This window comes from Artemia franciscana, unplaced genomic scaffold (genome assembly GCF_032884065.1).
Source record: "Artemia franciscana unplaced genomic scaffold, ASM3288406v1 Scaffold_320, whole genome shotgun sequence".
Classification (NCBI taxonomy): Eukaryota; Metazoa; Arthropoda; class Branchiopoda; order Anostraca; family Artemiidae; genus Artemia; species Artemia franciscana.
In genome coordinates, this window is record NW_027063873.1 from 532,478 (window position 1) to 542,735 (window position 10,258).

Below are 10,258 nucleotides of genomic sequence, written 5' to 3' on the forward strand. Positions count from 1 at the left end.
ACTTGATGATGAATGTATTGTAAATTTGTTTCAAGGAACAAGCTGCCATTTCGTTGAGGCTCTTAGCCACTCGTATCTCCTCCAGAAATGAATTAACTTGCAGGGCTGTTTTTCGTTAGAATATCTACCTCTAGTTCGTAAAAACTTTAAATCTAAGTGTCTAGTTCAAGGAAGCACACTCGTGCCTCTTTAAAGAGGCAAACCACGACAATGTTAAGTGATCTTCGGTTCCAGTGGTTGCAGAGGGATGGGGAGGGATGCATTTCGTAGCCTGAGCTCCAACTAAGAAAGCTGCCAAATTTCAACCCCTCCGACTTTTACTTGATGGGGAAAATCTGGCCGAAAGTTTCGACCCCCCAACCCCCCCCCCCTTTAACTTTGACATGGTGAGACTGACTGAAAGCTACAAAAAATTCTGTCTTAATCCGTAAAATATTTATTTGAGAAAAATGACAGAAACCCTTTTTTTCTGCCACGCCTACAGGTCACAGCCGACATCGGATCTGGGTGTACGAAGACTCATTCGACGCGGAATTCTCCGAGTAATTCTCCTGGAAAGTTTCGTCGGAAAATCTTAACCCCCCGATTTTCTAGCTTAGAAAAACCCATTAACTGAATTTCTTTAAAACATGCCCAAGCTATGCATTGTGAAAGATCATCACCTATTAAATTCTAATTATCTTTCAATCCCATATGGTCTAGTGGCTAGGATAGCTGGCTTTCACCCAGCAGGCCCGGGTTCGATTCCCGGCATGGGAATACTTTTTGCTTTCCTTTAAAATACATAATGTCATGAGCAAACTTGTTATAATGAGATGAGAAGCAGATCAGAAAGACCCATTGCTAGTGTTGGGGAATGTCTTAATTAAACGGTATATCAATGTGACTTTTGATATTCGATATATCGATTTCGATATTTCTGATCAATTTTTTAATCATATTAAACTTGGGTTTGGCAAAATTTAATAACAAAATTTGCAAATAAAGAGTATCTTGTACATTTAATTTGAATTTTAATTGTATATTATTTATATATATAGATAAAATAAATAAACTTTCACTGCATGAGTGAACATTACAAAATTCCTGATTTGGAATTACTCGGGCTCAGGCTATTCAAATCAGCAACATATCAATATTTTCCCCTGATAATTGGTTATGCCTTTTAGTGATAAAATAAAAAAGGGTGTTTTTTCAACTGAAATCAAGTAGCAACATTGAAACTTAAGAACAGAAACTTTCCCGTGTATAAGGGGGATAACCCCTACTCAATACCTCACTTTACGCCCCCCACAAAAACTCTTGACAGAAGGAAAATTTGTGCAGACACAGAAGCTCTAGTCGAGTACAATAGACTGCGACAAAAGTATCTTCCAGATCTGCCCCAGTTCGCAATACCAGAACCCTTCAAAGTTCCCACAGTTCCAGTGGCGAAACAGCAACCAGTTAAACGAAAATCGAGTAGCAGTACCAGCATAGACGTACCACCAAAGAAATCCAAACCTGATGCAGCCAAAGATAAGCCCAAGACTAACTCAGCTCCCGCACGGAAAGTGAAACCCACTACAAGTGAGGCGAAGAAAAAAGCGCCCACCAAGAGATTGGAAGCAGCTGAAACCTCGTTTCCCACAAAGAAAACGCAGCACGACACAGCTGTCAAACAAAACTATCGCAGTGGCATTGGCCCGGGTAGAAAAGGCCTGAAAAATACAGACGGATCAGCGTGCTATGCGAACGCAACGATGCAAAGCCTTTTTGCCATGCACTACAAGCTGTTCGAAGTACTTTCACTTATGCACGGACCTCTCACCGAAGAACTCAAACGATTGGCACTCAGTTCGCTCGGAAAGAATGAAACTATGGACACTGTGCGTAGCCTCCTGCCGCCACAGCACAACTACACAGGCAGAGATCAGCAATCGCTATGCGAATTCTGGTTCCACCTATTTGAACAACTCGATACAGAACATCAAGCCAATGACATGAGCCCCCTTCGCTCCCTGTACCAGTTCAAGATTCATCGATTTTCTGTCTGCAGTACGTGCCACTGGTCCGAAACCGCATTGCACCCAGAAGGTACTCCAGACTGTCCATTTCCGATTCCAGGTGTTCTAAATCCCAACGAGCCTGCGATCAATGAAATTATCGACAACAACGACATTTCTTTCAGTTCGGTTCTAATCCCAGAGCAGCCCGGCGAAACATGTCCCAACGGTCACGTCACCAAACTGAGAACACTCTTCACTCAAGCTCCCGAGTACTTGGCCCTCAATCTGGACAAACGAACACTCTGCCACAAGATTACGCGACGCGTCATTGACGGCTTCTACACGTGCTTAGTTCTTTTAGAATAGTTTCATAAGAGCATTAAATTTTATATTGGAAAAAATAAAAATAAAAACTCACCATCATCCGGCAGTTTCCTCTCGGCTTCTACGAATACTTCGTAAAAGTTTTTTTTATTATACTTAGGCTTAGTGTCGAGGATCTCTGTCATGAACACAACAAAAAACCTGTACAAAAGAGTCTTTAAAAGTGGGGGGGTTGGGGGGCGGCAGCCACCCAACTTCCTTTCCTAATTCCTGTACGAGGAGTACAGGAATTATTAAATTACATCCACCATGGATTGTAGAAAAACGTACAGAAATAATATGAAAAAAACTTCGTTTTCTTAAAGAGTTAAAGAGGCTGCGTCCCAAAGTCGAACCTTAAAACGTACAGGAATTAGGAGAGGCTTTAAAACCCACCGCTTTTAAAGACTTTTGTACAGGTTTTTTGTTGTGGGGGGCTGACGCCCCCCTAACCCCCCGCTCTTGGCCTCCGAAAGGCCCTCTTTTAATTAACAAAGAATACAAAACAGGTTTTTGTTTGCTACCCTACCCCCGCCCCCAGCTCTTAGCTTGTGTGCTCTGTGTCTGGGAAACAGTTTCAATAATTATGTTAAAATGTAAATGGAGTAGTCAACTTCATTGCTACTAATTACTAGTTTCGGCACAATGGTTTTCCTGTCCTCTTGTGTTTAACATTTTTCGAAGTTATTCCATTATTCATTCATTTCAATTTTTTGTTTTTGGCAGTCCTCTCAACAATTTTTTGTTTTTGGCAGCCCCCCACAACAAAAAACCTGTACAAAAGAGTCTTTAAAAGCAGGGGGTTTGGGGGGCGGCAGCCCCTCAACTGCCTCTCCTAATTCTGTACGTTTTAAGGTTCGACTTTAGGACGCAGCCTCTTTAACTCTTTAAGAAAACGAAGTTTTTTTCATATTATCCTCCTGTAGGATTTTCCTAACCATTCTGTCTCTTTCAGAAATACCTTCAAAGAAATACTACGAATTGTACGTGTTTTAGAAGATAGCCACAAGCAGGAAGTTGTTGGAGAAATGTGCAGAAGAAGCCAAAAAATATTCAGCTTTCGAAACCATTGGGAATTCCAACGAAGAAGAGGAGGAATCTAAGACCAATAAACGCCAATACATGGACGAAGCAACGAGAAAAAGGGCGGTCAATGACCTAAGTTTTACCTTACTTTCTGTGATATAGATTTCTTAAGCAGACTTATTTGACTCTTTTCTTTCTTTCAGGCTCTCAACGTGACTTAGTTTTAATTGACCCTTTTCTTCCTTTCCAGGCTCTCAACCGTGTTCAGACAATAACCCCCATAAATACATCTGCGGAATTCAAGACAGCGACTCTTTCATTGATTAGACACTGCAATCCCGACTTGACAGATCTGGGCCTACTGAAGTCGGTTAAGGACATCGCCTCACCAAGAGGTCCTCCAGAAACTCCACGCTCTGGTGTTTAATGTTTATTTATTGTTTTATTGATGAAAGCCAAGAGGGGACCAGGGTTATGAAAAGGTCGTTTTGACTATGGATAGCCACAAGAGTCATACATCCTTGAAGTCATCAGAATTTGCAAAAGAAAAAAAAATATTAGGTTATTGTGTATATTACCAAATGCTACCCAAGTTTCGCAACCCTTTGACCTAAGTATATTTAGGCCCCTTAAGAACAATTGGAAGAGGCACGTAAACCTCTGGAAAAAAGGACACGTGGACGAACAGGGACACGAATTGAAGTTATCTATAGTGGTCCGCCGAAAGGGGTCTAGAAGATGTCTTTTTGTCAACATCTTCCATAGACCTTTAGGAAGACAATGACCTAAGAGACATGTAAAAATAATTTGAAGAAAAGTTGAAGTTTTCCATAATATCCCCAAAACATAGATTTTAGGGGTCTAGTTTAACTGACATTGGGTCTACTTTTGATATAAGCTTTACTAAAACTGTTAATACAGAGTATTAATACAAAGTAAAATAGAGAAATTTAATTGAAAAAAGTAAGAAAATTAGTTTGTTTTTCTTCCTTAAACAAATTTTTTTCTTCCTTATTCAGCATCACCATTCAATGTTTGTCGCAGTGTACAAAACGACCAGCGCAGCAGCAACTGCATTGGAAACATTGCATGGTCTGAACTCAAAACTATTTGATTGCCCTGGCACTCTTTGACAACTTCGATTATGTTTCCTATCCCTGGAATATGATTTCCTGAAACTCCGAATAAGTCTAGTTCGAAGAGTTTGATTAATAAAGAGGAGGGGTTGAAAAATATCCCCTCGGAAGCCATTTTTAAGTTTCTATATTCACTCCTTCTGTATCCTATTGAAATGCTTAAGAAATTGCACAAAAACAAAAGTCTACATTTTAGAAAATAATAAAATTTTCAGTAATTTCCGTTTAATTCTGTTTTTTTTTTTTACTCTAGGTTTGGGGCATAATGAATAATATATACATAATTTATATCATATATCAATATAGTAGAAAGAGAGGATGATTAATCAATCATCATAAAAATGAATTTTCTACCCCTTTTCATATGGTTATTATTGATCATCGTTGGCAGTGCGTACTGTTTTGTTGCATACTACGACAGTGAACGATTTGCCAAGTGGGTAATGATTTTCATAAGCGTTGCTGTATGTTTAATTCTTTATAAAGTAAGCTCTGACGAAGATAATTGGCATTTTCACTATTCCCACACTGGTGAGGCGTCAAAAAGCCTTGTGCAAGACAATAATTGCCCATGTGGCTATGGGTTTGTCTTCGGCGTCATATCAGTTATGGGACTGCTGATTTCGTAAGCCATCGCCTCACCAAGGAGCCCTCCAGAAACTCCACGCTCTTGTATTTAACTTTTATATATTTTTTATTGATGAAAGCCAATAAAGGGCTTAAAAAGGGGTGTGGAAAGGTCGTTTTGAGCGTGGATGGCCACAAGAGTCAAACATCCTTGAAGTCATCAGAATTTGCAAAAGAAAAAAATATTAAGCTATTGTGCATAATACCAAATGCTACCCATATTTTGCAGCTCTTGGACCTCGGTATATTTAAGCCCCTTAATAACAATTAGAAGAGGCACGTAAACCTCTCGACAAAAGGACACGTGGATAAACAAGACAATAGAATTGAAATTATCAATAATGGTCCTTCAAAAGGGGTCTAGAAGATGTCTTTTTGTCAACATCTTTATATATCTTTAGGAAGACAATGCCCAAAGAGATATGTACAAATGCGTTAATGAAAATTGGAAATTTCCCATGGAATCCCCAAAACATAGATTTTAGCAAGTAAACTGGCCTTGGACCTAATCAGGATGTAACTAGGCTTACAGAGAGTATAATTTTACCCGAATGTGCAGGAATAATTCTAAAAACACAACAAATAGCAATCAGAGTCCAATAAATAATTCTAGAATTATAGGCCACCCACTTGAACAAAACAAAGTCAAAATAATAAAAGAACATCTAGAGAAAAGTATTGAGCAAGCTACAAAAAATATATGAAAATATATACCATATATACCAGTGATTGATATCAACAAGCGATTGTCTTCAAGTATCAAAAGATATCTAGTTTATTTTAAAACTAATCTATTCAAATTTCCCGATGTGATTGAAACAGTCAATTTTCAAATTGACCTCATGGACCATCAATATTCAATAGCGATTGAGAAGACAATACGATCCTATAATGAAATTTTAAATCAGTTTATTATTCAATACACTTACGTCTTTGCCCCCAAAAACAATTTCCACTTATCAGCTATCACAATAGCAATTTAATTGGTATTTCCCAAAATTATAAACACAAGAATAACAAATTTCTTCCCCATCCCTTTTCTTTATATTTCACTTATATAGTTAAAATATTCTTAAAATTATTTTGGGTAACAATAGTAATGGTAGTATTAGGTCAAATTTCCCAACAAACAAATAACAAAAACTAGTTCCCACAGTCTTAATAGGATCACTCAATAATAAAATTATCCCAAATAATGGCAAAATAGATTCTCGATACAAAATCCATCTGCATAGCCCACACAAAGGAAAATATCATGTACACCGCGGCCATATTGGTCATAGACGAACAAGGTAAAGAACTATTTGCAAAAATTGGGACCACAACTAAGATCTACGAAAGTTTAAACCACATACATACAAATACAGATTAAAGTTGGCCAATACCCCAAAACATTGTCCAGCTAGGGGAGACAGGAATTAAATATAGTAGTAGAAAAGGGAAAGTTTTGGCTTGTTTACAACTGATAATAAGAAGACTACAACGTCAATACAATATTCTTTCTTGGTTTTGCAAAGGACTCTCACAAACTTGCCTTCTTTTGATCACAAGTGTTGGGCTCCCAAAATTTCCTACAAAATTGAAGCAAACCCCAATTGCATAAAATGTGAAGGAGTACATCACCCCTTACTTGAGATTGGCTATTATAACCAATTCTTATATGACCCAACTTCCCCTAACTATACGTTAAAAAGATATAAAATCTTTTAAAGCTTAAAAAGTCACGCCAAACCAAAAAGGATGCAAACAAAACTAAAGAACTATTAACTAAAACCAAAGTAAACGAACAGAATTACAAAAAAAGAACAATACAATCTATTTTTTCTAGACGCACCCGAAGAAACCCTGGAGAGCTTACACAAGGTAAAGAAATTTAAAGTACAAACTGCTTGATTAATATCAGCCATTAACACTAAATGTCAATAAGAAAAATCTTGAGTAATCCAAGCCTAAGTAATTTACCCCCCCCCCCCAAAAAAAGAAAAGAATAGTTCAACACCCCCAACGATTAGACATCTTAAGAAGAACACAAAGTTTACCAAATATATATAGAATAGATCATCAATTGAATGATGAAATTTTTGAATGATCTTTAATAGAAGCCGTAACCAACTGAGATTATGAAACTCTTGAATCCATTCTACAAATCCCCCTTATAGTTAAGGATGATTTAATAATAGAGATAATGGTCCGACTCCAATTATGTTACTTCTGACAAAAACAGTCAGAGAAAGCTTCCAGTATAAAGTAAATACGCATTATTAACTTTCGAAGTATTGGTAAACAGAGCCCCCGAAGAAGCTAACCTCTTAATAACAATCCTAATTGTTGAAGACCTAAGGCATATATATGACGAAGAAGGTTTTGCCATAATTTAATCCTTCAAATTTCTATCAAAATTGGTAGAAAAGAATTAAAATTTGTAAGAAGAAAAGAATTTGCTCCTTATTTTATACAAGAACTATGCGAGCCCAAATCGTGTTGAATCCGAATCAGGTCAAGCAATATATTATTTTAATGAACAAGATTATGAGGAGCTCAAGAAAATAACAATTAGCCTATACCAAAACGACGAGAACTTTCGTTCGAAAATAATACAAGGTGTCGATATAACTGTCAACGGGAAAAAATCAACTGCATGAATTCCTTATTTTACCCTAGACAACTGATCATTAGCACAGTTCGTGTTAGCTCGAACCAATCAATATCAGCAGAATTGTGCAGAAAACAAATACGTCTAAATAAAGTAAACTTTTTTTTACCTTATTTTTAAGGAATGTTAAACAACCTGAAGATTATGTTGAAAAGGCAAATGATTATGTTGAAGATCATGTTGATAATGATGAAGACGATTATGAGCGAATATATAAAGATATGATGCGATGTCAAAAATTCTGAAACGACTATTATCAGAAATTTAGGGTAAATATTCTGTGCGACTCTGTCATAGATCAGAGTTGGAGAATTTTTTTATCCAATCAGAAACATTTTACTTAAAGGATTAAAGCTTTTCTGTCTATTCACTGAAGAAACATCAAAAAGCACTGGCAACTTTTTACGGAGTACTGAGTCTTCGCTAGGTAATTTGCTGCTACTTACGAGTCGTATGATCCACGTTTGTTACTCCATATGATCTTGAATGCCTTGAACGGTAGAGGGCGATGGAGGTATGTGATGCTGGACGCCAAAAACAATTCGTCAGTAGTGTTTGAAGACTGAACAGACTTTAAGTATGGTCACCATAAGTCAACACTCATCATCTTATCACGAATGTATTTCCGGTCTGCTTTTTTGAAGTGGGATGCTCTTCTTGCTTTCTGGATCTGTCTTAAGCAAGCAATTGGCACAGCTTTTAGGTATCATTGCTTATCTCCGACATTTCGATTTCTGTTGCTACTCAATCTCAAATATTTTTACTTACCCATTTCCAAGTAGGCTCTCCATTTTAGGGTTTACTTGTTGATGCACCTCTGTCTTCTTCAATAGTGGATCCATTCATTTCTTTAAATTAAGACCAGCAGTGCTAAATCTAAAGGAGGAGGAGGAAGCTTGTCGAAATATCTGCTTTTATCTTCTATTTTGTTTTAGAAAAAGCTCAAAATCACCCTCGTTTTCTACATTATATTTCATCGTTTGTGTCAGGTATTTATATTTCCTATCAAACTATTGTATTTCCTTTAATTTGTGTTTATATTTCCTGTCATTTGTATCTCCTATATCCTATGAAATTTGACACAAGTTTCAAAGTCCGCAAAAACAAGTTTAACACAAGTCCGCTGGTGTTGCACTCAGCCTCGACGAGTAAAAGATTTTCCAGGATTACTTGTCAATCGCTCGGCCGGCTCTGCTCAAGCCTGGTGCGCCGGTCCCGCCAAACTTCTTGTTATCAACGAAGGGAGGAAAGTTGGCGAACGTATCCAAAATTATGCAGAGGTTTCTGGGGAAGATTTTTCCGAACGGCATGAGGCTGGGGGTTAGTTTCCCCATCCAAACAACCGTCCGCCACCTCATCACGACAATAAACCGAAAGGCAAGACACAAAACAAAGGAGCAGCGGGATATGATGCATGACTATCTTTGTCACTCGGGTAAGTTTCGCTCATTCTACATAATTTTCATAATTTAAATTTCCTTTCCAGGTGAGCTCACCACTTAGCATAGTCAAATATTGATGTTGAAACTACTATAAATTTGATTCAGGGAACAAGATGCCATTTCGTTGAGGTTCTTAGACACTCGTACTTCCTCCAGGAATGAATTAACTTGCAGGGCTGTTTTTCGTTAGAATGTCTACCTCTACTTCGTAAAAACTTTAAATTTAAGTGTCTAGTTCCTCCTGTAGGATTTTCCTAACCATTCTGTTTTTTTTTCAGAAATAACTTCAAAGAAATACTACGAATCGTACGTGTTTCAGAGGATCACCGCAAGCAGGAAGTTGCTGAAAAAATGTGCAGAAGAAGCCAAAAAATGTTCTGCTTCCGAAACCATTAGGAATTCCGGAGACGAAGAGGAGGACTCTAAGACTAATAAACGCCAATACATGGACGAGGCTACGAGAAAAAGAGCGGTCAATGACGTAAGTTTTACTTTACATTTTGTGATATAGATTTCTTAAACAGTCTTGTTTGACCCTTTTCTTTCTTTCAGGCTCTCAACTTGACTAAATATTAGTTGACAATTTTCTTTCTTTCCAGGCTCTCAACCGTGTTCTGACAATAAGCCCCATAAATGCATCTGCTGAATTCAAGACAGCGACTCTGTCATTGATTAGATACTACAATCCCGACTTGACAGATCTGGGCCTACTGAAGTCGGTTTAGGACCTCTAAAGCAGGGGACTTAGGCAGGTCCGACTTCAGGCGATCCTAAAATCAATCTCGGAGAAACGTGGTCTTGGCTCGGACGTTTTGGACGCCCTCACGGAAGAAAACTTCGATACAGCTGTTCGTCAACTAGGCTACAATGACACCCTGCCGTCTCTTGTACAAGTCCGGCAAAAATACAACAGCTACAGGATCAGAAAAACCTATCCTGTCGAACCTGTGGTGGAGGAAACTCCGACTCAATGCGTGCTTCATGAATCCTAGATAGGTCTGACGGTAGCCAAGAGCCACGACA

At 38.0% G+C, this 10,258-nt stretch overlaps 1 non-coding gene across 1 annotated transcript; it reads left to right on the forward strand.

Annotated features, from left to right (window-relative positions):
- The first annotated feature begins 687 nt into the window (after positions 1-687).
- Positions 688-759, forward strand: Trnae-uuc (transfer RNA glutamic acid (anticodon UUC)). Its single transcript has one exon. It is a non-coding gene; the product is annotated as a tRNA-Glu (tRNA).
- The last annotated feature ends 9,499 nt before the right edge of the window (positions 760-10,258 follow it).